The sequence below is a fragment of the Euprymna scolopes genome, chromosome 39 (assembly GCF_053919585.1).
Source record: "Euprymna scolopes isolate OS-2025 chromosome 39, ASM5391958v1, whole genome shotgun sequence".
NCBI lineage: Eukaryota > Metazoa > Mollusca > Cephalopoda > Sepiida > Sepiolidae > Euprymna > Euprymna scolopes.
The window spans coordinates 5,676,521-5,700,599 of record NC_136520.1 but is presented as its reverse complement, the minus strand read 5'-3'; the positions used below and the strand labels follow the sequence as shown (position 1 = coordinate 5,700,599).

Here is a 24,079-nt window from a genome sequence, read left to right as displayed (position 1 = left end):
GGAAATTATTATATATATTATATATATATTTTTATATATATATATTATATATATTTTTATATATATATATTATATATATATTATATATATTTTATATATATATATATATATTATATATATATTATATATATTTATATATATATATTATATATATATATTATATATATATATTATATTTTATATATATATATATTATATCTATATAATTATAAAACTCAAATGACCTTGTAACGGGTGTTGTAACCCAACATCCGGTTTACGACTTTCGGTTGCGCATGCGTACATAAACATAAACCCATAACAGTGTAAACAAATAAACACAAATCGCTGGACCGATTTTGTTCGAACAAACGGACGTCCTTAGAAAAGTGAATATCTAAAATTTAGTGAATAAAAATCTTTAATATGTGGGAAGCAAACGCAAACCGTTATTACAAATAATATGTATAATCATCGACCTGTTTCATATATATGGTATATATTATACTAAATAATCAACGCAACGATAAAATGTATTGTTTTATTGTGTACGTTTTCAGCATCCCAATTTTTATTCGCGTTTAAATTATCCAAATAAACAATTGTTAATACTTTCTGCTTTTTTTTTTTTTACATCGTTCATTTCCGTATTACGTTTAAGTTATTTTAACACAGTTTTCTTACAAATAAATCTACTTTAATCCATTGACAACCATAAGAGCATTTTACGATAGCAATTTACCCAGCGCCTTCATTTTTTTTTAATTTATTCTTTATTTTTTAATACATCTTTCTTAAAAACAGTCATACATTTTCTTCTACACTACCAACATAAATAAATAACCACGAAAATATATATTTTTTTAAATTGCGTTACAAATAAATAATCAACGCGGCAATAAAACATATTGTTTTACTGTGTATGTTTCCAGCGTCCCAATTGTTTTTGTTTTTTTCGCGTTTAAATTAAAAGTATATCAAAATTTGAATTTAACTTTATTATGGTATCTGTTCAGTGCACATTTACCTATAACCACTTATAATTCAATGGCTGTAATTATTTTCTTTCGAAAATAAACAATTATAAACAGAACGACTAATAGAAATCTATCTATATTCTTTTTTCATTTTAATATGCTTTCGTAGAAATGTTTCTGTTATATCACAAAAAACTATTTTCTTTACATCACAAGTGTCACACTCATACATTAAATTCATAGCTAATATAACATACTGACCCAACGGGTCACGAGTAGTCTAGTATATATATATATATATATATATATATATATATATATATACAAGATATATTATATCTATATATAGATATTTTGGTGCAAGTCTATAAATAGGCCACAACAAATCTTTTATACAATAAAAATCTGAAAAATATCTTTATAATGTACGTACTCGTCACTGCATGAAGATGTCATATTCCAAAAAATTATGTAAATCGATCAAGTAGTTTTTTTTTATTTAAGAAAATTAAATATTATCGGAGGTTTAATCGAAGATTTGGCATGCGCCATCTTGTTTGAGAGATAACGCCACTAACGACCCCTGGCGGAAATATGGGTCAACAAGGGCAGTACATGCAGACCATCGAATATTTTATCAATCAAGTACTTTTTTTTTTGAAGAAGAAGAAGAAAATCAAATTTTACGATTTCTAGGGATAATAAATAAATAAATTGACTTCTTTTAGTAAAGAGAATGTGTCTTTGATTTTGTATTACTGTATACATAGATTCGAAAAAGTTGTCATAAAACGAATAAATGTCATCAAAGGCAAGATAAGTTACTTTTCTACCTAACTGGATAATTTTTTAGTGTTTTTATTCAATGTAACATGTTTATTCAGTTCGAAACACATACAGTGTTTACCGATGTATTGGAAAATTTTAAATGGTGCCGGCTTCTCTGTTGAGTCAAGGCTAATGCATGCGCACGTAGCATTTTTTTATTTACTGACATTGGCTTAGTAACTAAACGATTTATTGATAATTTCGTAACCCTTAAACGCATGCCGGAAGATTTAAATTGGTTCATTATTGTTGTAATGAAAAAAAAAAAAAGTTTCATTCAATACAAAACCAAAAACACATATTAATGATAAATGATTTATTATTCTATTCATTGAAATTTACTAATTTTTAAATAAAAAAAGTAAAAAAAAGTTAATAAAAAATAGTTGCTTATGTACACATGTAAAAATGTTTGTAAAAGTGAGAAATTATTTTAATCATTTAAAAAACTGGGTATTTTTTTTTTTTTTTAGATTAGGTCACCTCAACCTCCTCATCTTAAGAACAGCTTCCGGAATAGACACCATTTTTGGAGGGCGAGGGTGAAAAATATTTGCAAAATTTAACTGATATTTGTTGTCAGCATACCCATCCGAAAATACTATTTTAAAAAAAAAAGGAGGGGTTCAGTGCTTGGTGCAGAGAAGTAGATCTATTTATTAATAAAAGTCGTCATTTAAAAAAGAAAATTGTTTAGGTGGACCTAAATGTAAATATTTACCCAAAAAATTATCCACTCATGTAAATTAAAAATGTCTGTAAAAGTGAGAAATTATTAATAAATGTTTAGTAACTTTTTTCTTTTAATATTCATAAAGAGTAAAACTTTTTTTCCAATATTCATGAAAAGAGTTAAGCCAACGTAAATAAATAATGTTTGTAAAAGTGCGAAAGGCAACGTAAGTAAATAAATGATAAATGTTATGTGCGCATGCATTAGCCTTGACTAAGGGGGGGGGCGCTAAGGGAGCGACCATTAAATAATTCTGTTAGTCGCCATGGAACTCAGCACCCAAGGAGAACCCCACTTTATTTTAAATATTTATTTTCCAAAGGACTGTTTGAATAAATCAGCAATGAATAAAATGGTGCTTCTACCCTTTATTGCCGAAATTAGAAATGCCATTTTTTTCACGCACTTGCTATCCAAATCTAGGGGAGACATCATTATATGGCCGAACGATTGCTTCCGGAAAGGGAAAGAATAAATTTACCAAAATTAACATTTATTACTTCCGGAAACGTTAAATTAAACTAAAATTATCATTTATTACTTACAGAAACTTGGTAAACCTATATTACTGGAGAAAATGAATCTTGATAATTCAAAAGAATGTTTAAAATTATTTATTTGTTCGAAAAAAAAAATTTTTTAAATAAACTTCCGGAAAGAACTATGAAAAAAAGTAAATACAGAAAGCGAAAAAAACATATATCCATAATTGTTTAAATAGAAATGTTTCGATTTAATTAATGAGAACGGGAAAGTTTTTCATGGAACATTTTTTCTTTTATTAAAAACAGAAAATTGAAATGACATATTCATAATAGTTTAAACTGGGCGAGCGCCATTTGAAAACCAAAACAAAACCAAAACAAAACCAAAACATTTATTAGTTTTTTTTTTTGTTTGTTTATTTTTTCGTTTGTGTGTGTGTGTGTGTGTGTGTGTGTGTGTGTGTGTGTGTGTGTGTGTGTGTTTTGTTTCTTTTCGAACAAATAAATAATTTTATACATTTTTTTTTTTAATTAAAGCAACTTTGAAAGGCCAACAACAAATTAATTTAAATGATTATTTTTTTTTAACGGGGAAGTGGGTTGTTTTTTATTTTATTTATTTATTTTTTTTACTGGGAATCGAAATGTAATTGTAAAAACATTGATTGAAAAGTTTGCATAAAAAAATATAATTTTAAGAAAACAATTTTGAAATGAAAGCAACATTGGACTTTTATAAAACAGTTTTTTTTTCGAACAAATAAATAATTTTAAACATTCTTTTGAATTGTCAAGATTTTTTTGTTAAATAAATAAATAAATTTCAAGCAATTTTTGCAATAAATAATAAATAGCAACTTCGTTAATTTTACGACTCGCCCCAGCAACCTCCCCATGTTAAAATGGCTTTCGGAATGAACACCCCCAACCTCTCCATGTTAAGAACGGCTTTCGAGGTTTGTGGAAAGGCGTGTTTAATTTGAAAGCCGTTTTGAACATGGGGGGGTTAGAGTGTTTATAATACGCTGAGGCATGTTGTAAAAATGAAACAGTTTAAAAAAAGTTAAAACAAACTTTTTATGTAAACAATGCCGTAAAAGAAACTAAATAATTAAAACGTAATGTTTCATGAGTGAAAATCCTTAAGAGAAATAAAGGAATTTAAAATTTAAAAATTGGTAAGATACATAAATGAATTCAAATGAATTTAAATTTAAAAAATATGGGATTTTTTTGTGCTAATGCAGAGAGTGATCCGCGCTATTTTTTAAATCGTATTTCTACATTTAATTAAAGTTTTATGATATGTTTTTTATTCAATTGTAAGGTTAAAGTACAGAATAGGTACAAAACACCTTCCCTTCCCCATGTTAAGAATGGCTTTTTAAATAATAACGTTATTATTTCAGCACAGATCACTCTCTGCATGAGACCTTTTTTTTTCTTTTTACTTATCTTGTAATTCGAGAGTAGTTGAAACGGAAGTTACCGGAAATAAAACCGGACAGTCTCACAGAAACGACTTACGAAATATATTTATATTTTAATTAATATTTTTATAATTCGCAATGTTAAATTATTTTAATAACATGCAAACATTCATTGACTCTACAGATAGATTTTCTGAAAATTTCAATTAAATTGGTAATGTAGAAATATGGTTTTATCGATGTTGAACGAACTAAGAATTACATTTATATATAATATATATATATATATATATATATATATATATATATATATATATATATATATATATATATATATAACCACATCATCAGACCAAGAAAGGAAACACTACTGAAACGAAAATCAAGGTTCATTCATTTTTATATTAAAAAAAATATATCCGGGTGTGATTTACACCCTGGAAGAAAGGTGGGTGTATAGCTTGCGAATGCAGAAAGGTGTGGTAAAGAAAGGGAGTAGGGGTGGGAGAGAGTCGAAAAGAGAAGGGAAGTACGATCCTGCCTACTCAAGCTGTCACAGCAGGGCGGTATCGGTTTCATTTTAACTAGACGGTTGCCTTTTGGCGTAAGTGTTTGCTTTGATCTGAAGTAATATTATGCTCTCATCAGTGCTGTTTTCTTATTTTAAGACTTTCTGGCTAGGTTTTCTTTTCCGGTGGCGCTTTCCTTATTCATCTATTTTACTGATATGCTCTCTTTATTTTTTATCTATTTTATTCCTAGCTTTTATTTATTCATTTATTTCTCGTTTTTATTTATTTATTTACTTGTTAATTTATGTCAAAATATATGGTTACGTGATCACATTAATATATCAGTCTCTATCTCTTTCTTGCTCTCTTTCTATCTCGTTCTCTCTCTCTCTCACTCAGTCTCTTCACCTCTCTCACTCTATCTACATATCTAAGTCTCATTATCTCACTTTTCTCTCTCTTGCTTTGTCTCTATCTATCTATCTCAATTTCTTCGTCTCTCTCATTCTATCTTAGTCTATTCATCCTTTTCTTTCTCTCTCTATCTTAGTCACTTTATATCCATCTATAGATCTATGTATCTATGTCTGCTTACCGTAGCCTAACCATGAAGGTGATCATCAGACCACAGATACACACCACGAGATTCTGCCTAAAGAGTCTCGTCTGATATTTACGTCATCCAATAAAAACACTTGTTACCATGGCGATTTGATCCAATATCTTAAACGATATTTCATCGAATCATATCCATTTCTACAGCTAAACTTTTTTAGATGAAACGAATCAGTTTGTGTTTTGTCGATTAAGTGTATCAAGATACGTATTGTATAACGCCCTAACAATCATCGTGCAAGAGATTTTGTTTTCATCATCGTGCATTAGACACAAGCATTGTTACTGCCGGAGGAAGGAAGAAAAGAAGGGGAGGAGTAGAAGAAAGTGGAAAAAGTAGAATTGAAAAAAGAAAGAAAAGTCTTTTCGTTCTGAATATTTTTATTCTTTCTAGTTCTTCCCCAAAATTTATTGTCCAAATTATAATTATTACCTTGCATATCTACCGGATATAGATTCAAATTTATCTATATATATATATATATATATATATATATATATATATATATATATATATATATATATACCTACCTACTGCACCTATCTATCTATCGATCTCTACCTATCTATCTAAATTATAATTATTACCTTGCATATCTACCTCATATAGATTCAAATCTATCATTTTTTTTTATATAGTGGTCACCACTTATCAAGGCCCGGAAGCCACTCAGGGATAAGGGTTATTGCAAGTACATTACGTTAGTGTGGAGATTTGATGAAGTGTTTACTTAAGGGGGCGGTTCATTAGGAATTTGTTAACGTTGGACTTGAACACATCCAAGTTGTAGTCAGGGGGGAAGCAGGCAGACGGAACAGAGTTCCACAGGCGTGCAGTTCTAAGAAAGAAGCTTTGTTCATGGAATCCACGTTTTGATTTAGGCACAGATAAAGAGTGGGGGAAATTTTTCTATATATCTACCTATATCTATCTATCTATCTATCTATCTGTCTGCCTACCTACCTATCTATTACACCTATCTATCTATGTATCTATCTATCTCTACCTACCTACCTATCTGTCTGTCTATCTGTTTATCTATGTAGCTACCTACCTATATATTTATCTATCATCATCAACATCATCAAGAACATCATTATCACTATTATCATAAACAAAATCATCAACAATGTCATCATCATCATCAACATCATTATCAGCCTAACAACTGTTTTACATGCTGGCATACGTTGTTTTTCAGAAATTGACTTCCAAACTAACCTATCTCTGGCCAGGTCTTTAAATCCATCTCTATCACTTCTTCCTATGTTTTCCTTGGCTTTCTCTTGCTACCTGACCCTGTTACCTCAACTGTTCTACACGGACTAACTCAAGAACTCTCATCCATTCCGTCAATGTGACCAAACCAATGGAGTCTCCTATTCTGCACACATCTCCATACACAGTCCAAAATTAATCATCCTTTATGCTCATCATAACTAAGTCCGTCTTTAAGATTCAACATTGAACATCCACCTTATCCTTCTCATATTGGTTCCCCCCACGAAATTTGTGTCCTCAAGCCTCACAGGTGAGTTTTGATAAATCAGGTGTTTTTATTAATCATCAAACTCTCTCCTTCAACCTTGAGCATGTGGTGCGTTGAAGCAAAAAGTCGCTGGTTAATGCATCCAAAAGCAAGCTGCTATCTGTTCACCACTAATGCTCTGATGCCCACTTGGGCCAAACTGAAATGAATGGCTCGCATCTCAAGGAAGCACCTTGTTTTGACATCTTTTGAAACTGTTCTTTACTCCTGACCTGATATTGTAGACTCACATCAAATCGGAAAAATGGGTGCATCATTCTATTGCTCCAGAAGGTATTTCACTCTCAATGCAATCCTCTACTTGTATAAGAGCCAAATACATGCTAAGATGGAGCATCGTTGCCACATCTGGGTAGGGGCTGCTCAGAGCACCCTTTCCTGCTTTGACAGGGTTCAAAACAGGCTTCGAAATCTAGTGGGACATGTTCTCTTTCTCTTTCTCACAACCTTTTTCTCACAGAAGAGATGTCGCATCTCTTCTCTATCATTATTTTTATGGCCTTCAATCTATGGTTCCCCTCTGCAAAACAGGCCTTGATAAGTGGTGGCTTCCGTGTAGAAAAAAAAAATTAAAATAGATAAAATAAAAAGAAATTGATATAATTTGTACAATTTGGCAAGGTAAATCCAACAATCATGAGATTGTTTGCACGGCAACCAAGAAAGCTAACATACTTGACTGTCACTTTGCCTCAAACTCCACTGTGGACCCAGCAAACCAATCCCTTCCTGATTTTCCTTACCTTTGCGGACTGAAACCACACTAGATGATCAGAAAATCATCCCTTCTCAAATTTGTGACATCATAAAAAACCTAGACACCTCAAAAGCATGTGGACCTGATCTCAACCCGGCTGTACTATTAAAAAAAAAAATGATTGCTAAGGTTGCTTCAGTTCTCTTCAACAAATGCCTTAACGAATCATGCTTGTGGTGGATCCTGTGTAAAAAAAATTAAATTAAATCAAATAAACTAAAAAAAATTTGATACTATTTGTACAATTTGGCAGAATAAATGCATGGGACTTATCAAGAAATTCCTGACAAACGGCTAGGTGGTGTGCATGTCAGCGTAATAGTTCTTTCTTTCTGAAGGTATTTGCCTCAACGTGACACACAGAGAAACAGAAACAGCAGCAGCGTACTGCTAACCAACCCCGCACGCACCTGCTCTGTCTTACCCCTCCCCCTCCACCTCACTACTTAGTTTCTTTATCACTTCAGTCACTAAGCTTTTTATCTAACACTTACTTATCGTTGGCATCCATCAGTCTAGAAGACTATGGGTTTGCTTCATACCAATTGTCACTATCCAGCTCCCCTACTCCCCAGGGAGTTGGTCCCCATTTCCCCTTCACTCCTCACTTTAAAAATCGGCCTTGTGCCTAATTTGCTCAGTGGGGGAGCAAATAAATACCTCAAAGTGTAGTATCTGTTCCGGCAGATACTGCAAGCAAAGACCATATGTGGGGGCAGCCTCACATATAAGACCTTGGTCAATGTAGGGGCAACCCTTCATACCAATTGTCACTATCCAGCTCCCCTACTCCCCAGGGAGTTGGTCCCCATTTCCCCTTCACTCCTCACTTTAAAAATCGGCCTTGTACCTAATTTGCTCGGTGGGTGAGCAAATAAATACCTCAAAGTGTAGTATCTGTTCTTTAGATGTGGCACTTCCATTTCTCGCTCTCTTTCAGTGGAGGAGAAATCCTTCACGACTGAGACAATTTTTATTTTTGTACCTTTTCTCCACGTTAAAAAAACGACCCTGGTGTCTAACTCTGTCCTGTGGGGAGGCATTGTAAATAGGTACAATGTCGATTGCAAACATTGCAAGTGAAGTCTTTAGTTGTAAGCCATGTTTAGTTTCAGAACAGTTTCCGATGGTTACTTGTTCTATACAAGTCTTGGAGGTGACTGGTTCGAAGTAGACAGGTCTTGAGTTGGAATCCACAGAGCAAAAGATCCTTCCCGTGTTGACACGAAGGAAAACATGCAAGGTTGCTAAAGAAAAGGTTTAATTTTTGTGGAGCAATTCTGGTTTCTGATTGGTTGGTAGCAGAACGTGAATTAATTTGATTCGTCAGTTCCTAGCAGCATCGTTTATAAATAGATTCTACCGACTGAGAGACCATACCCTCTCATTAGCTCAAAAATATTGCAACAATGTACGTACTTGTTACAGAACGAAGTTGTCATATTCCAAAAATTACATAAATTGATCAAGTAGTTTTATTTAAAACTTAGAAGTTAACTAGCCTGGGTGCCCGGCGTTGCCCGGGTGTTTGGAGGTGTGTGTGTGTAGTAGAACGTGAATTAATTTGATTCGTCAGTTTCTAGCAGCATCGTTTATAAATAGAATCTCCCAACTGTGAGGGGCCATTATAAGTCATTTTGAATAAAAAATATTCCAACATGAAGGTGGGTGCGTCGTGTTGGTGGTCTGTCGGGATTTTATTAGCTGATCTTCCTGAATAGCCCGTTCTGCGATGGACCTTTCCCCCTGAATAGCCCGTTCTGCGATGGACCTTTCCCCAGTGGTCAGGCCTTTAATTACCATTTAGCTCCAGATGTTGTGGACTTTAACTTTGGGCTCCCATCTAGTAGGATCAATATAACATGCTTTCATGTCGTGTTTGCGCATGCCGACATAGCGGAGGTGAGGACAAGCAATTTTCCTTTCACCATAGAGAACGTCTTTTAGGATTTGCTCATTATCCATGCGGTGCACAGATCCTATCAATTTTTATTACACCCAGCCCGGATATTCAATAATTTTTGTGTTGTTCATTATAGTGACAGATAAATCTAGATATATAAAGTCCAATCAAAATCTGGGTTGTTTGTCCCTTAACAAGATGGCGGATGATTGGTCATTTGTTTTGTTTTTTTTATTTTTATGGCAAAAATTGATAAAAAGACAGAATATGCAGTAGAGTTTCAAAATCACTAGGAACTTTTTTTTTTTTAATCGATTCTTAATGGTTTGTGCTGCACATTACATTTGTTCATTTAAATAATGGGTGATGGGGCAAACATTTAAATGAAACCAATCTATACAACCATTACACACACACACACATACACATATTAGTAATGGGACAATTCCAATATTTTTCCTGATTCCGATGCAATTACCGATTCCGATTCCTTATAAATTTCTAATTATTTAACTATAAGATCGTTATTTCCCTCGATTTTCGTAAAAAAACACATGTTGAATATGCAGATATGTTCGTAAACATAAAAATACACATGTGGAGGATGATCTATCGATTTTAGCTTCACTGGTATTTTAAAATCAAAAAAAAAATCTTTTATTTTATCATTATTACCAGGAATGGAAGATTTTGTTTTAAACAAATTCCAATAAAAGAAAAAAAAGACATTTAAAAGAATCGTTTTAGTATCGTAAAATTGCCATCAATTTTTCCGATTCCGATACCCCCAAATCTTCTGATTTTTCCGATTTCTGATTCCAATTAATCGTCCCAACACTAATATATATACATATATATATACATATAAGCAGGCAACCCGCCATTGCTCGGTTATAAAATGTGCATAAATATTATATTTAAATTCATACAGAAACTGAGACATGTGCATGCGAGTATTATGTTTTTTCTAAACAGTTCATTGCTTGTAAAAAATAAAATAAACAATAATACTTGGGCTAAGATCGAAACTAACACCTAAAGACAGTGAATCAAGTACAATAACCACTAGGCCAGCTTGATACGATCTTTGAGGAGTGTTTTCAAACTTACTTATTTTTCAGATAATGAATCTGTCAGGTGAAACATTCATGTGTGTGCATTCATGGAACAGGTAGCACACAGATAAAAATCCAAAGACCCCCCCTCCCCAAGTACCAATTTTTCAATTATGACCCCTTAGCAGCCCGTTTTTCCAGATAAAGACCAAGTAAAAAGTTTCTACATGTCTGAATACCTAATATACCAAATTTCAAGTCTGTGGATCAAAAAATTGTTGAGTATATTGGTTGAGTAGTGTCGTCACATACATCAATGGGCCGAAACAACTGTTTGCTTATATGGTAAGTAAATTAAAATTTTTGGATGAACATAATGATTAACTGTTTCCAGTGAAGAAAAAAAACGGTATAATATTAAAAGTATTTATAGCTCTTGAGCTATCTAAAAAAAAAGTTTGTGCTGTTAATATTTATCTTCGAATAGCAAAATTTTATATGTCATATTAAAAAACAATATATATATATATATATATATATATATATATATATATATATACACAGTGTATCACAAAAGTGAGTAGACCCCTCACATTTCTTCAAATATTTAAGTATATCTCTATGTGGGACAACACTGACTAAATGATTTTTAGACACAATGAAAAGTAGTCTGTCTGCAGCATATATAACAGAGTTAATATATTTTCCCCTCAAAATAATTAAAAATATAGCCATTAAAAGCTAAATCTCACGCAACAAAAGTGAGTACAACCTTTACAAAAAGTTGCCAATATTAACATACAACATATCAACTCTCAATAAAAAATAACCCTAACCCCTTACGAAAAGTTGCCAATATTAACATACAACATATCAACTCTCAATAAAAAATAACCCTAACCCCTTACGAAAAGTTGCCAATATTAACATACAACATATCAACTCTCAATAAAAAATAACCCTAACCCCTTACGAAAAGTTGTCAATATTAACATACATATCAACTCTCAATATATATTAGTTTTGGGATGATTAATCTTAATCAAGACTTGAAAAAAATGAGAATTTTGAGGGAAAACGGCATCAGAATCGGAAAAATTTGTGTCTATTTTCTGATGCCAAAAACGATTCCTTTTATTATCGATTGATATTTGATCGTGTTTAAAACAAATTCTTCTACTCTTGTTGGTAGTAATGATAAAATAATAAAAAGTTTATTGATTTTAAATTAATAGTAAAACTAAAATCTATTGATTATCCTTCCACAAGTGCGTTTTTACGTTGGAGAAAATATTTGCACATTTGTTTTTTTATGGCAATTGGTTAGTTGTTTTTGTTTTACGGCATATCAACCCTTTTCGGGTTATTTAATGCCGAATCCAAAGATTTTGTAGAAAAATTTTTAATAGAATATATTTGTTGCTTTCAAGTCGGTTTCTATTTAACCCATAGTTGGGACCCTAACAGGTACTACCATTCCGGGTCAGAGTGGACCTGGGAGCAATGGTAATTAAAGGGTGGCTCCACATTCCCCAAAGCCCGCAAGCTGGGACCTCACCACTGGATATAGTTTAAAGTCATATCCAGGACCTATGGTAATTGAGAAAGTTAACAACTCTATAGTTAAATATTTAGAAATTTTTAACAATCGGAATCGAGGAAAATATTGGAATCGCCCCCCATCACTAATCTAATAGATAAAAACTTTATATCTGTCTGTGTGTCTCCATATTTTCAAACTCTATCTCCTCCGAAACTAAAATTTGCAGAGCAGTGCTAGATACCTCGAATGATTGGATTTTTTACGGACCGTTCTTTTATGGGTCTTTAGCCAGTTAAAATAGTTTTTAAGGGGGTCAAAAAAGGGGCAAAAGTTAAAAAATCGTTAAACATTTTGTACATTCCATTTTTTTGTTTATTTTTAATTTTTAATCAGTTTGTATGCATGTCACGTTGGTACAGTGGTAACGTCACCAGCTTTGAATGTTACAGTTTTACAGTAAATTGGTTGGTTGGTTGTTTTTGTTTTACGGCATATCAACCCTTTTCGGGTTATTTAATGCCAACTCCAAAGATTTTGAAGAAAAAATTTTTAATAGAATATATTTGTTGTTTTCAAGTCGGTTTCTATTCAACCCATAGTTGGAACCCTAACAGGTACTACCACTCTGGGTCAGAGTGGACCTGAGAGCAATGGTAATTAAAGGGTGGCTCCACACTCCCTAAAACCCACAAGTTGGGGCCTTACCATTGGATATAGTTTAAGGTCATATCCAGGACCCCCATTGAGGGACTTTTACCCTCTGCAGGGGGGCAGTCGGTGTATTCTAATGCCCCACCGACAGGGCCACAGTAAATTGGAACAATTATTAAAAATGCAAGTTGAACAACAAGAAACGCTCAGATGAAAGAAGACGACAACAACAACAACTACTACTACTACTAATAAGGCTAGCAATATGAAAGTCATAAAAAATAATACGTCCACCGATAATAATACCGCATTTTCACAAAACTCAATATGGAATCCGACAGACAGCTAAATCCCACCCCCACACAGTAAAGATCCCTAGATGTAAAAGATATTTCTACTCCAGTAGTTTCTTCCCCAGAACTGCTAGACTTTGGAATTCCATTCCAGGTCCCTGCTTCCTCAACTGTACTGACGTGCAGAAGTTCAAGTGTAATGTGAACCGACATCTTGCTGCCCAAATCCCTACATAGTACCCCAGTAGTTGTTGGCCCTGATAGTAGCCCCCTACACCAAAGTGGCAATGTGCCTTGTTTGAGGTGAAAATGTAAAAAAAAAAAATAAAATAAAATAATACGTCCACCGATAATATGAAATCCGATTGACAATTTCTGCTACAGACCTGAAGAAGGTAAATTATTTGAAGCTTATTTTCGCTGATATGAAGATTTTTAAGTATCGACTGCAAACAGTGGTTGGGCCAGAAAAAAAGGTTTGTTTAGTTTTACGGAAACTAGAAACAGCCGAGCATAACAAGTTTGTAGATTTTATTTTACCACCTAAAATATCGGAATTATCTTTCGTCGAGACAGTGGAACTTCTTACAGAACTATTTAGCCGAGAAGTATCTTTATTTCATAAGCGTTGTTCATGTCCGAATTTGCAGAAGAATGATGAAGATGATTTCGCAACATACACAGTCATGACAAATAAATATTGCGATGAATGCAAACTTGCAGGCTTCAAATTTTAAATGTTTAGTATTTGCACAAGGACTGACTTCTTTTTTTTTTTTTTTTTTTTTTTTTTACAAGGTAGTCACCACTTATCAAGGCCCAGAAGCTACTCGGGGATAAGGATTATTGCGTGCGCAGTAACCAATGGGATAGTATCATAATAATCGTTAGTATTGGAGATTTGATAAAGTGTCTTACTTAAGGGGGCGGTTCATCAGGAATTTGTTTATGTTAGACTTGAAGACATCCAAGTTGTAGTCAGGTGGGAAACAGGCAAACGGAACAGAGTTCCACAGGCGTGCACTTCTAAGAAAGAAGCTTTGTTCATGGAATCTACGTTTTGGTTTTGGCACCGATAAAGAGTGGGGAAAATTTTTGACTGTGGTTTCAGCTAGACGGGTGTTTATCGTGAAAGAATGGCGAGGGGGGACCAGAGATTGGAGCTCAGACGAGCACTTGCTATGGAAGTAAAGATAAAACAAAGACAGACATATTTCATAGAAACGAACTTCTGACTTGAGTGTAGAGCCATTCTTTTAATAGAAAAATATAGTTTTCCCAAGCAAAAAACAAAAAAAGCATAAATCCTGTTAAAGAAAAGCTAGGAAATTTTTTTTGTTTTTTGCTTGGGAAAACTATATTTTTCTATTAAAAGAATGGCTCTACACTCAAGTCAGAAGTTCGTTTCTATGAAATATGTCTGGATTGTGAATTTTATGAACGATTTCACGGGGGACATTTTTGGATGATGACCCTATAATTATTGCAATTAATACACGAGAAAATGGCAATAAAACGTTTTTCTTGCAGGTCAAAAGAAAGAATTTCGCTCTGAACAATGAATCCCCCAAGTAGAAGCTATTGAAACCGTCTATGACACGTTTGATATTGAACCTCTCCAAATCACACCAGAACCACAACGTTTGGGCAAGAAAAGGAAAATCACCGAGCCGTCCATGGTCCACCCAAAAGGAAAAAATACTGATACACCATCCAGAGGTATGAACCTTGGGAGGGGGGGGGGGCGGGGTGTTGTGGCAGAACTAACCTATGTTACCTACTAATAGACTATTCTAATATCAATAAATACCGGTAATTGTACTGGGCTGGTCACTGAAGTGTATTGTCTGCACAGATGCCGCACTCAAATTAATTGTCCGCAGTCAATGGAGGGGGAAACCCTTCTATATTGAGGAAATTTAATTTTTGCAAAATCCCCTTTTGAGGGGAGCTGGTGATTTCCCATATTAAACCGACCTTGTGTCACATTTTGTTTTGTGGAGAAACAAATAAATAGTCGATATCTGGTACTCGTACAGGACTAGTGGTTGAAGTGTGGTGTCTGCACAGCTGCTGCACTCAAATTAATTGTCCTAATTCAATAGAAGGGAAAACTCATACTGAAGAAATTTTATCTTTGCAGAATTCCCTTTTTAGGAGAGCTGGTTATCTCCCACATTAAACCGACCTTGTGTCACATTTTGTTTCGTAGGAAACAAATAAATACCCAGTCGATATCTGGTGAACCAAACTCAGTCGTTCATCAACTCACCTATTGTATGCTTTGCTGTACATGTTCTTACTTTATGTTGGCACTCTCTTCTTTATAACCTGTTAAGAGTTATAACAGCAAACAAGTTTTTGTTGAGTTATTCTTGCCTTAAATAATCAAATTATACCCAACTCCAACCACTAACAATTACTACACTATTGTTTTCATGACAAACCATACACTCATTAACCTTTATCCTTGAGTGGCCTTCGGGCCTTGATAATTGGTGACTCCCTTGTAAAAAAAAAATATCATATGATGTTCCAGTTACTCAATCTTAGTACTAAGCAGACTTTTAACTTGAGTGAACAAACTACATGTTGGCATATTACCCAAATAAAACCGGAAGTACTGATTACGAATCGACAGTCGCTCTGACAAGTGCCCTTTTTTTTTGTTATTGTTCTTGAAAACGGTCGCATAATGGTTTGATGTTATGATTCTGGTATTGGTGTAAGCTGATGACTCAGGGAATTTCGCAGCAGGTTCCCTGGGTTGGGAATTGGCAGTTTGCCATTATCAAGAGAAGTCAGAATGGGTGAAGAGAGAGAGAGAGAGAGAGAGAAAGAGAGAGAGAGAGAGAGAGAGAGAGACGAGGGAGAAGGAAGAGTAAAGAAAACATTCCATTCACATGTAAGGTAAATACGAACGAGTTGACTTTCGTCTGTTTTGTTTTATGGCATATCAATCCAAGTATTCTGGGGGAAGAAAACTCATAAATGAAGGGATTGATCTTTTAGTTCCACTGTTATCATTTTCAGTTCAAATTTTTTTTAAGTTCGAAATTTTATTATTTCAAACATTTTGTCAGTTCAAAATTTTATCAGTTCGAAATTTTAATTGGAAATTTTATGACTTCAAAATTTTATAAGTTTGAAAATTTTATCAGTTCAAAAATTTTATGACTTCAAAATTTTACCCTTTCAAAATTTTAGCAGTTCGAAATTTTAATTGGAAATTTTATGACTTCAAAATTTTATAAGTTTTAAAATTTTATCAGTTCAAAAATTTTATGACTTCAAAATATTATCCTTTCAAAATGTTAGCAGTTCGAAATTTTATCACTCAAAATTCTACCAATTTGAAATTTTATCAGTTCGAAAATTTTATCGGTTCAAAAATTTATCATTTAAACATTTTATCTGTTCGAAAAAATACTGATAACATTTTCCTTCTCCGTTATTTAATAATCATCTGTGATAATCAGCAACGAAGAAGTGCCAAACAAATGCTGATGAATCAACATATAAAAAAAAATGTAAAGTCATTCTCTGTTATGAATTATAGGGCCATCATCCAAAAATGTCCCCCGTATGAAATCATTAATAAAATTCACAATCCTTTCTACAATTCAGACATATTTCGTAGAAATGAACTTCTGACTTGAGTGTAGAGCCATTCTTTTAATAGAAAAATATAGTTTTCCCAAGCAAAAAACAAAAAGCATAAATCCTGTCAGAGAAGCTTTTCCTATTAAAGAATTAATCCTGTCATATCATGATGGAAAGTTATCATTGAAGAATTCAAAGAGATTTTATAAAGTGATTCTGGCATCTGATTGGTTCGTTCACTAACCAGGCAATCAAAAACACCAAAACAAGTGAAAAGCTCATATAAGAAATTAATGGTTAACGTTGTGGTGGGTTTTCTGCATTTTAGCACTTCTGGCTATTTGGAAAAACTATCCACCATTATCAAGTAATAGAATTCATCCAGTGGTCCCGGAAAGTCTATATGTATCCTGAATAACGGTTGTTCGGATTTTGGCCAGGGTTTGTGGATAATGGATGATGCCCTTGCAGCCAACGCACAACCGTTACACGTTTTAACCATATTTTGGTCCATGGACGGTCAGTACACAAAGCTACACATCAGCCATTTCATTCTGTTAGTGCCAGGATGAACCATGTGGAACTTTTTTATTATTCTTTTTTGCAGACTTTTGGAATAATGACTCTCTCACTATAAAGCATAACGTTGTCACAGACAGATTACATGTCAGAAGTAAATTTTCCTTGTTTCAATTTCTGCTTTTTATAAATTCATCATTTGCTGCTTCAGTCTTAATTTCTTGAAGAGTCACTGGTAATTCCCAGATTGCATCGCAAATCATTATATATAATCATGGTGACACACCGGTTCTCGCCAGATCACAGGAAGTTAAGCAACATTGAGATGGGTGACCATTTGGGAAGGCAAGGCGCTGTACGTACCTTCTGGGAAGGTTGGACGTGGGGCCAGCACCCTCACCCTGTAAAAAGAACTCCTCGCTCCAAAAACATCTACAAAAAGTTGTAGATGGCCTATGCCCCTCCAGGGGCTTCAAGGGCTACGGAATGGAATGGATTGCAAATCATTGTCTTTATTTTACTATTTATCTGCAATGCGGTTATTACTGAGTCTTTGAGGGGTTCTTTTTGGGCCGAGATTAGCCTAGACAGCCCATAGACATGTGTGATATTCTTTGACGATAAGAATGCCAGTTTAAAATCATAATTCAATAAACTGGTTCCCCATCTTAGTAAACGATTGGCAGTAAATGAGGATAGTACTTCTTTTGACCCAAAAATGGTTAGAAGTGTTTATGATCTGTTTGCAGCATAAAATACCTATCATGCAGGTAATGATGAAATTTTGAAACTGCATAAAATGTGCTGAGATTCTCTTTCTCTATCGGTGAGTATTGTTTTTCATCTGAAAGCAGTGTTCTGGACGCATAGGCAATTGGTTTTTCCGACATCTTCTATAGCAAGGATGCAATAATGCTGCATTGACTAGTATCACTAGCCACTATGATGTCCAGTTTTGTGTTAAAATGAAAAGGTTTGATGTTAACAGCTTTTTAATTCCCTCAAACACTCAGCAGTCCATTTTTATCCTTTTTCAAAAGCTTGCTCAAAAGTGCCTGAATAGGGATGTCAAGGTCTGCTTTTAATGATTTGAGCAAAATATGGACATCACATCTCAGCAAAAACATCAAATTGAAACTTTTTAAATCTAAAAAACAGCCCACCATTTTCTATGTTTCAGAAATGTGGACATTTACTAAAAAGTTGGAAACACGCCTAAATGGCGCAAATTCGTGCTTTCTCATGAGAGCCAAAAATATGTTGTGGAAGACCCATCTGAACAAACAACAAATCTACGGTGAATTCTATTTGTATCATCTATTGTTAAAGCAAGACGTGTTCACTTTGCAGACCATTGTTTTAGTAAATGAAATTATTCCTTCCCTACTTCTGAGGAATCCTACTACCCAGATGTCATTGCAAGAGATGCCAATGTTGAGAGGTGGCATCTAGAAGCAGTCATGCAGGGCCAGGATATCTGTGCGAACTCCATCATCTTGACTACCATCGAAAGATGATGATGATGAATATACTTTGGACCTGATTCAGAAATATCTTCTGTGTTTTCTTCTTTTTGTATCATACCATAGACAAAATCATGGTCCATAAGCTCCGGTCCATTGTTTGTCCGATTCCTTTGAAGACATCACATGATTTTGAACTTGGTAGAGTACTTGGGATGGGTTTCCATTACCTTCCCCAGTGGCATCTGACTCGCCTGTCTGCACTTATCCATTGTCCTTAGATCATCCGCACAGCTGCAGTCGAATAACGTAACTCTTAATACCACCAGGGATTGCTTAGCCTCCGGGGCCAAGATCAAAGTTCAAAGTGTAGTATCTGTTCCAGCAGATACTGCGATCAAAAACCATATGTGGGGGTAACCCCACATATAAGACCATTGCTCTTGTAGCAATCAGTTATTGGTCAATGTAGGGGAAACCCTTCATACCAATTGACACTATCCAGTTCCCCTCCGAGAGAGCTGACCTCCCCCCTTCACTCTCTACGTTAAAAAACGGCCTTGTGCCTAATTTTCTCAGTGGGGAAGCAAATGAATACAAATTCTTAATACCATAGAACCGTTGATTTGCAAGAGATTCATCCTCCTCTATGGCTATCCAACGTCCTGCTGCCGACGTCATCAGAGTTACCTTCTACTAGATGCATATTTTAACTAAGACTAGGAATGCATTTCTCCCTGTGAATTAATGCGCCTCCAGATACCAACCTGGAAATTTCTTCTTTCAGAAGTATAGGTGACTCTAAGTCCGCCCATTCTGGTGTCAGGTGAAAACCTAACCTGGATGTTGTTTACCAAACAGGACTTCCTGTTGTAAAAAAAATGTCACTTGGCAAGAAAGAAAATATGTGAAACCTTTTTATTTTTTTCAGATATTTTCCAAAAATAATACTTGATTATATTTTGCATGAAATAATAGATAAAATGCTACTGTCTTTTACTCTTCATTATTTTTATATTTTTTTGAAAAAAATAGAATAAAATGTTTTTTTCACTGTTTTGGCTTTGTTTTTAATATTATAAAAATATATCACTTTATTCAATGTTTATTAATTTTTTTAATATTTTTTTTAGAAAAAGAGAATAAAATGTCTTTTACTCTTCATTATTTTTATATTTTTTTGAAAAAAATAGAATAAAATGTTTCTTTCACTGTTTTGGCTTTGTTTTTAATATTATAAAAATATATCACTTTATTCAATGTTTATTAATTTTTTAAATATTTTTTTTAGAAAAACAGAATAAAATGTCTTTTACTCTTCATTATTTTTATATTTTTTTGAAAAAAATAGAATAAAATGTTTTTTTCACTGTTTTAGCTTTGTTTTTAATATTATAAAAATATATTATTTTATTCAATGTTTATTAATTTTTTTATATATTTTTTAGAAAAATAGAATAAGGTGTTTTTGGTTTTGCATTATTATTAAATAATATAAGATATATATATTTTTACAAAGCAATCACCACTTATTAAGGCCCAGAGGCTACTCGAGGATAAAGGTTGAAGAGTGTACAGTGGTCAAAAGGACAATATCATAGTAATCGTTAGAAGTGTAAATTTGGTAAAATTTGATTAATTAATGGGAACGGCTCATCAAGAACTTGTTTACATTGGACTTGAAGACGACCATATTGTAGTCATCTGGAAAGCAGGCAAACGGAATTGTGTTCCACACATGTGCAGTTCTAAGAAAGAAACTTTGTTCATGAAATCTACATTTAGGTTTAGGCACAGATAAAGAGTGGGGAAAATTATTGACAGTGGTTTCAGCTAGATGAGTGTTTCTTGTGAATGTTTGGCAAGGGGGGGGGCATAGATTGGAGCTCAGACGAGCACTTGCCATGAAAATAACGATAAAACAAAGACAAACTTACTACATCTCTTCTGTGAGAAAGAGTTTGCAGGGAAGAAAAAAAGAACATCTATGAGGCTGCAAAGTCTATTTTGAACTCTGTCCAGACAGGACAAGTCCTTTCTAGCAGCTCCTGCTCAGATGTGACAACAGTACTCCATCCTTGGACATACCTGGCTCTTATATAGATAGACAATTGCATCAGCAGGTAGATATCTACTGGATCGATAGAAGGATCCTACCATTTTTCCAGCGACCTTAGCAACAAATTTGATATACATGTTTCACTTCAGATCAGGAGTAAAGGTCAATCCCAGAAGCTTGTCAAAACATGGAGCCTCCTCAAGACGAGAGCCATTCTTTTCAATTGATGCCAGATGGGGATTAGAGCATTGATGATGTAAAGATAGAAACTTGGTTTTAGATGCATTAAAAGTAACCAGCCATCTCTTTCCTCATTGTACCACGTGCTCAAGATCAGAGGAGAGAGCAACTTGGTCGTTTATGGCCTTTGTTGTGCTGACATAGATGATAGTGCCATCAGCATAAATGTCTATGAATGATCTAACGATGTGATTAGGAAGATCATTAATTTAAATCAGGAAGAGATGTAAATTTCATGTGAAATATTGCCAAAATAATATTTTTTAACTTGACGACGCCAGAGGAACTCCTACAGGCCACTTCTGAAATTTTCGACACTAGTTCCTCGCATCGCTTCAGAAATTACCTATGGCGTCGAAGTATTTAAAAAAATTACCTTGGCAATATTTTACATGAAAATCATGTTAAAATTTTGGTAAATGTTTCGTTTAGGTCCACCTCCACAATTTTCTTTAAAATGACGACATTTATAGGTTTTCGACTATGCTGAATACGAAAATCGCATTGAAATATTGCAGAGATAAGTAGTTATCAAGATAGAAAAAAATGCATTATGCACGGTAATTTTGGCGGCCATCTTGGTTTTTTTCCTTTGTGTAAAATTCTGATTGCTTAGGGCGCGCGCGCATGCGCGTAAAAAAATGGCCGCCAAAATTACCGTGCATAATGCATTTTTTTCTATCTTGATAACTACTTATCTCTGCAACATTTCAATGCGATTTTCGTATTCAGCATAGTCGAAAACCTTTAAATGTCGTCATTTTTAAGAAAATTGTGGAGGTGGACCTAAACGAAACATTTACCAAAATTTTTTTTCAAAATTAAAAAAAAATAATAAATAATAATAATGAATAAATAAAAATATAATAAATAAAAATATAATAAATAAAAAATATAATAAATAAAAAACATAATAAATATTGAATAAATAAAAAATATAATAAATAATAATAAATATTAAATAAATAAAAAATATAATAAATAAAAAATATAATGAATAAAAAAAATAATAAATATTGAATAAAGTCATATATTTTATAATATTAATACTAAAACAAAAAACAAACTAGAAAACATTTTATTCATTTTTTTATGAAATATTACTTTTTTTATGAAATATTACTTTTTTTATGAAATATTACTTATTTTATGAAATATTACTTTTTTTATGAAATATTACTTATTTTTGTTAAAATACATTAAAAAGATAAAAATGTGTAATTAGATTTAAACTTCTGGAAAGTTAGAACGTTGATCTCTGATGTTGGTAAATAAGATGTGACAGTGAGGGTGAGGGGGTTATGTTGGAAATTGTGATTCTGAGTTTAATTATTTTAAAATTGCTTTTTTTCTGTTTATGATGAGGTTTGAAAGTTTTGTAGGCGAAGTCAACAGAATTGTTACGAGCATAGAAAGAAAAAGAGATGAGAGAAACTAAAGATGTTTTTGTTGACGAATGACGATTTCTGATTCTGATCAATCGTCCCAACACTAATACCAACAGAATGAAGAGAAAAGAAAAACAAAATATTTTTCTATGAATAAAAAAAATTTTTTTTTTAACATTTTAACAAAACAAAATTATACAGTGTGGAACGATAAATTTGTCGCCCTAAAGAAAACAAGACTACACCTTTATTTTAAAACTTTTATTGAAAAAATCATTTCAGGTAACTTGATTATGTAGTAGAGCTGACATCTATTCAATGTAGGCCTCTTCAGCCTCAATCACTGCCGCGATACGGGTCCGGACCTGGGATCGTGCCTTTTCCACAAGCGCTGGCAGGAGCTCAGTGAAACTTGGCAGATGGCAGCAATCAGACTGGGAGGTCATGTTGGTGATGTTCTCAATGTATGACCAAACGAAGTAGTCCAGCAAGTTCAGGTCAGGGTAGGAGGGGGGGGGCAGTGAGATAAGGGCGAAAAGTCACAGTACGCCTAAAACCAAGTCTGGGTCTCTTTAGACTTGTGGGCAAGCGCTGAGTGCTGCTGCCACACCCAGGATCTCCCAGTGGCCACCTGATTGCACCAGGCGATCTCCACACTCTTCAGTACATTCAGGTACACTTTGGTTTTGACTTTGAAGATGTGAGGTGGCATGATGTGACCCTCACTTGAAACCACACCAAAGACCATAACCGTGATCAGAAACTTTGTTGAGCTGTTCCCGCAAGCACTGAACCGACTGGATTTGCATTTTGAGGGTGCTGTCAATGGTCCTGTTATCATATTTTGGATCGGTAGAGAGCATGAGTTGTACATCAATGAATTTCCAATCTTTCTCGTTGAACGTTGTATCACTTTCAAGCATAATAGAAGGCTTCTATCGCTCTCGGGACTGTACACAACTGGCCAACTAGTAGATGGTCTGCAACAAAAGACGAAAACCGGTTTTCATCAAACAGAAATGGAATCATGTCGTCTTTTCTATGGCAACAATTTTATCGCTCCACCCTGTACTGAATTGTCATGTCACAGTAATGAAAATATCCAAAAATTATGAAAAACGATATGATAGAAAATTAATTAATTATTAATGAAAATATTTTTGAAAAAAAACAATTCAAGTGTGCAGATAAATTAACAGCATCAAGTCAGGGGAAGTAACTCAGTCCGTAATGGTGTATGTCATGCAATCCTCTATTTGTACAAAGTAAATGTTTTATCTAATAACTAGCAGTTCAGCCCAGCATTGCTCAAGCCCTATGTACTGTTCATAACTTGCCCTATATGTGAATACACTTTATGTAAGACTAGCGGGGGGTACCCGGCGTTGCCCGGGTGTTTGGAGGTCTGTGTGGTTTTAGGTAAATCAAAACACCCGGGTGTTTGTGTCGGGGGGGAGGGGGAGGGGTTAAAATAAAAAAAAAAGTTTTGTTAGGTA

At 33.9% G+C, this 24,079-nt stretch overlaps 1 long non-coding RNA gene across 1 annotated transcript in view; it reads right to left on the bottom strand.

Moving 5' to 3' along the window:
- LOC145263640 (uncharacterized) overlaps window positions 1-24,079 on the bottom strand; it is a 417,445-nt gene that overhangs the window by 1,794 nt on the left and 391,572 nt on the right. The window lies entirely within an intron of this gene.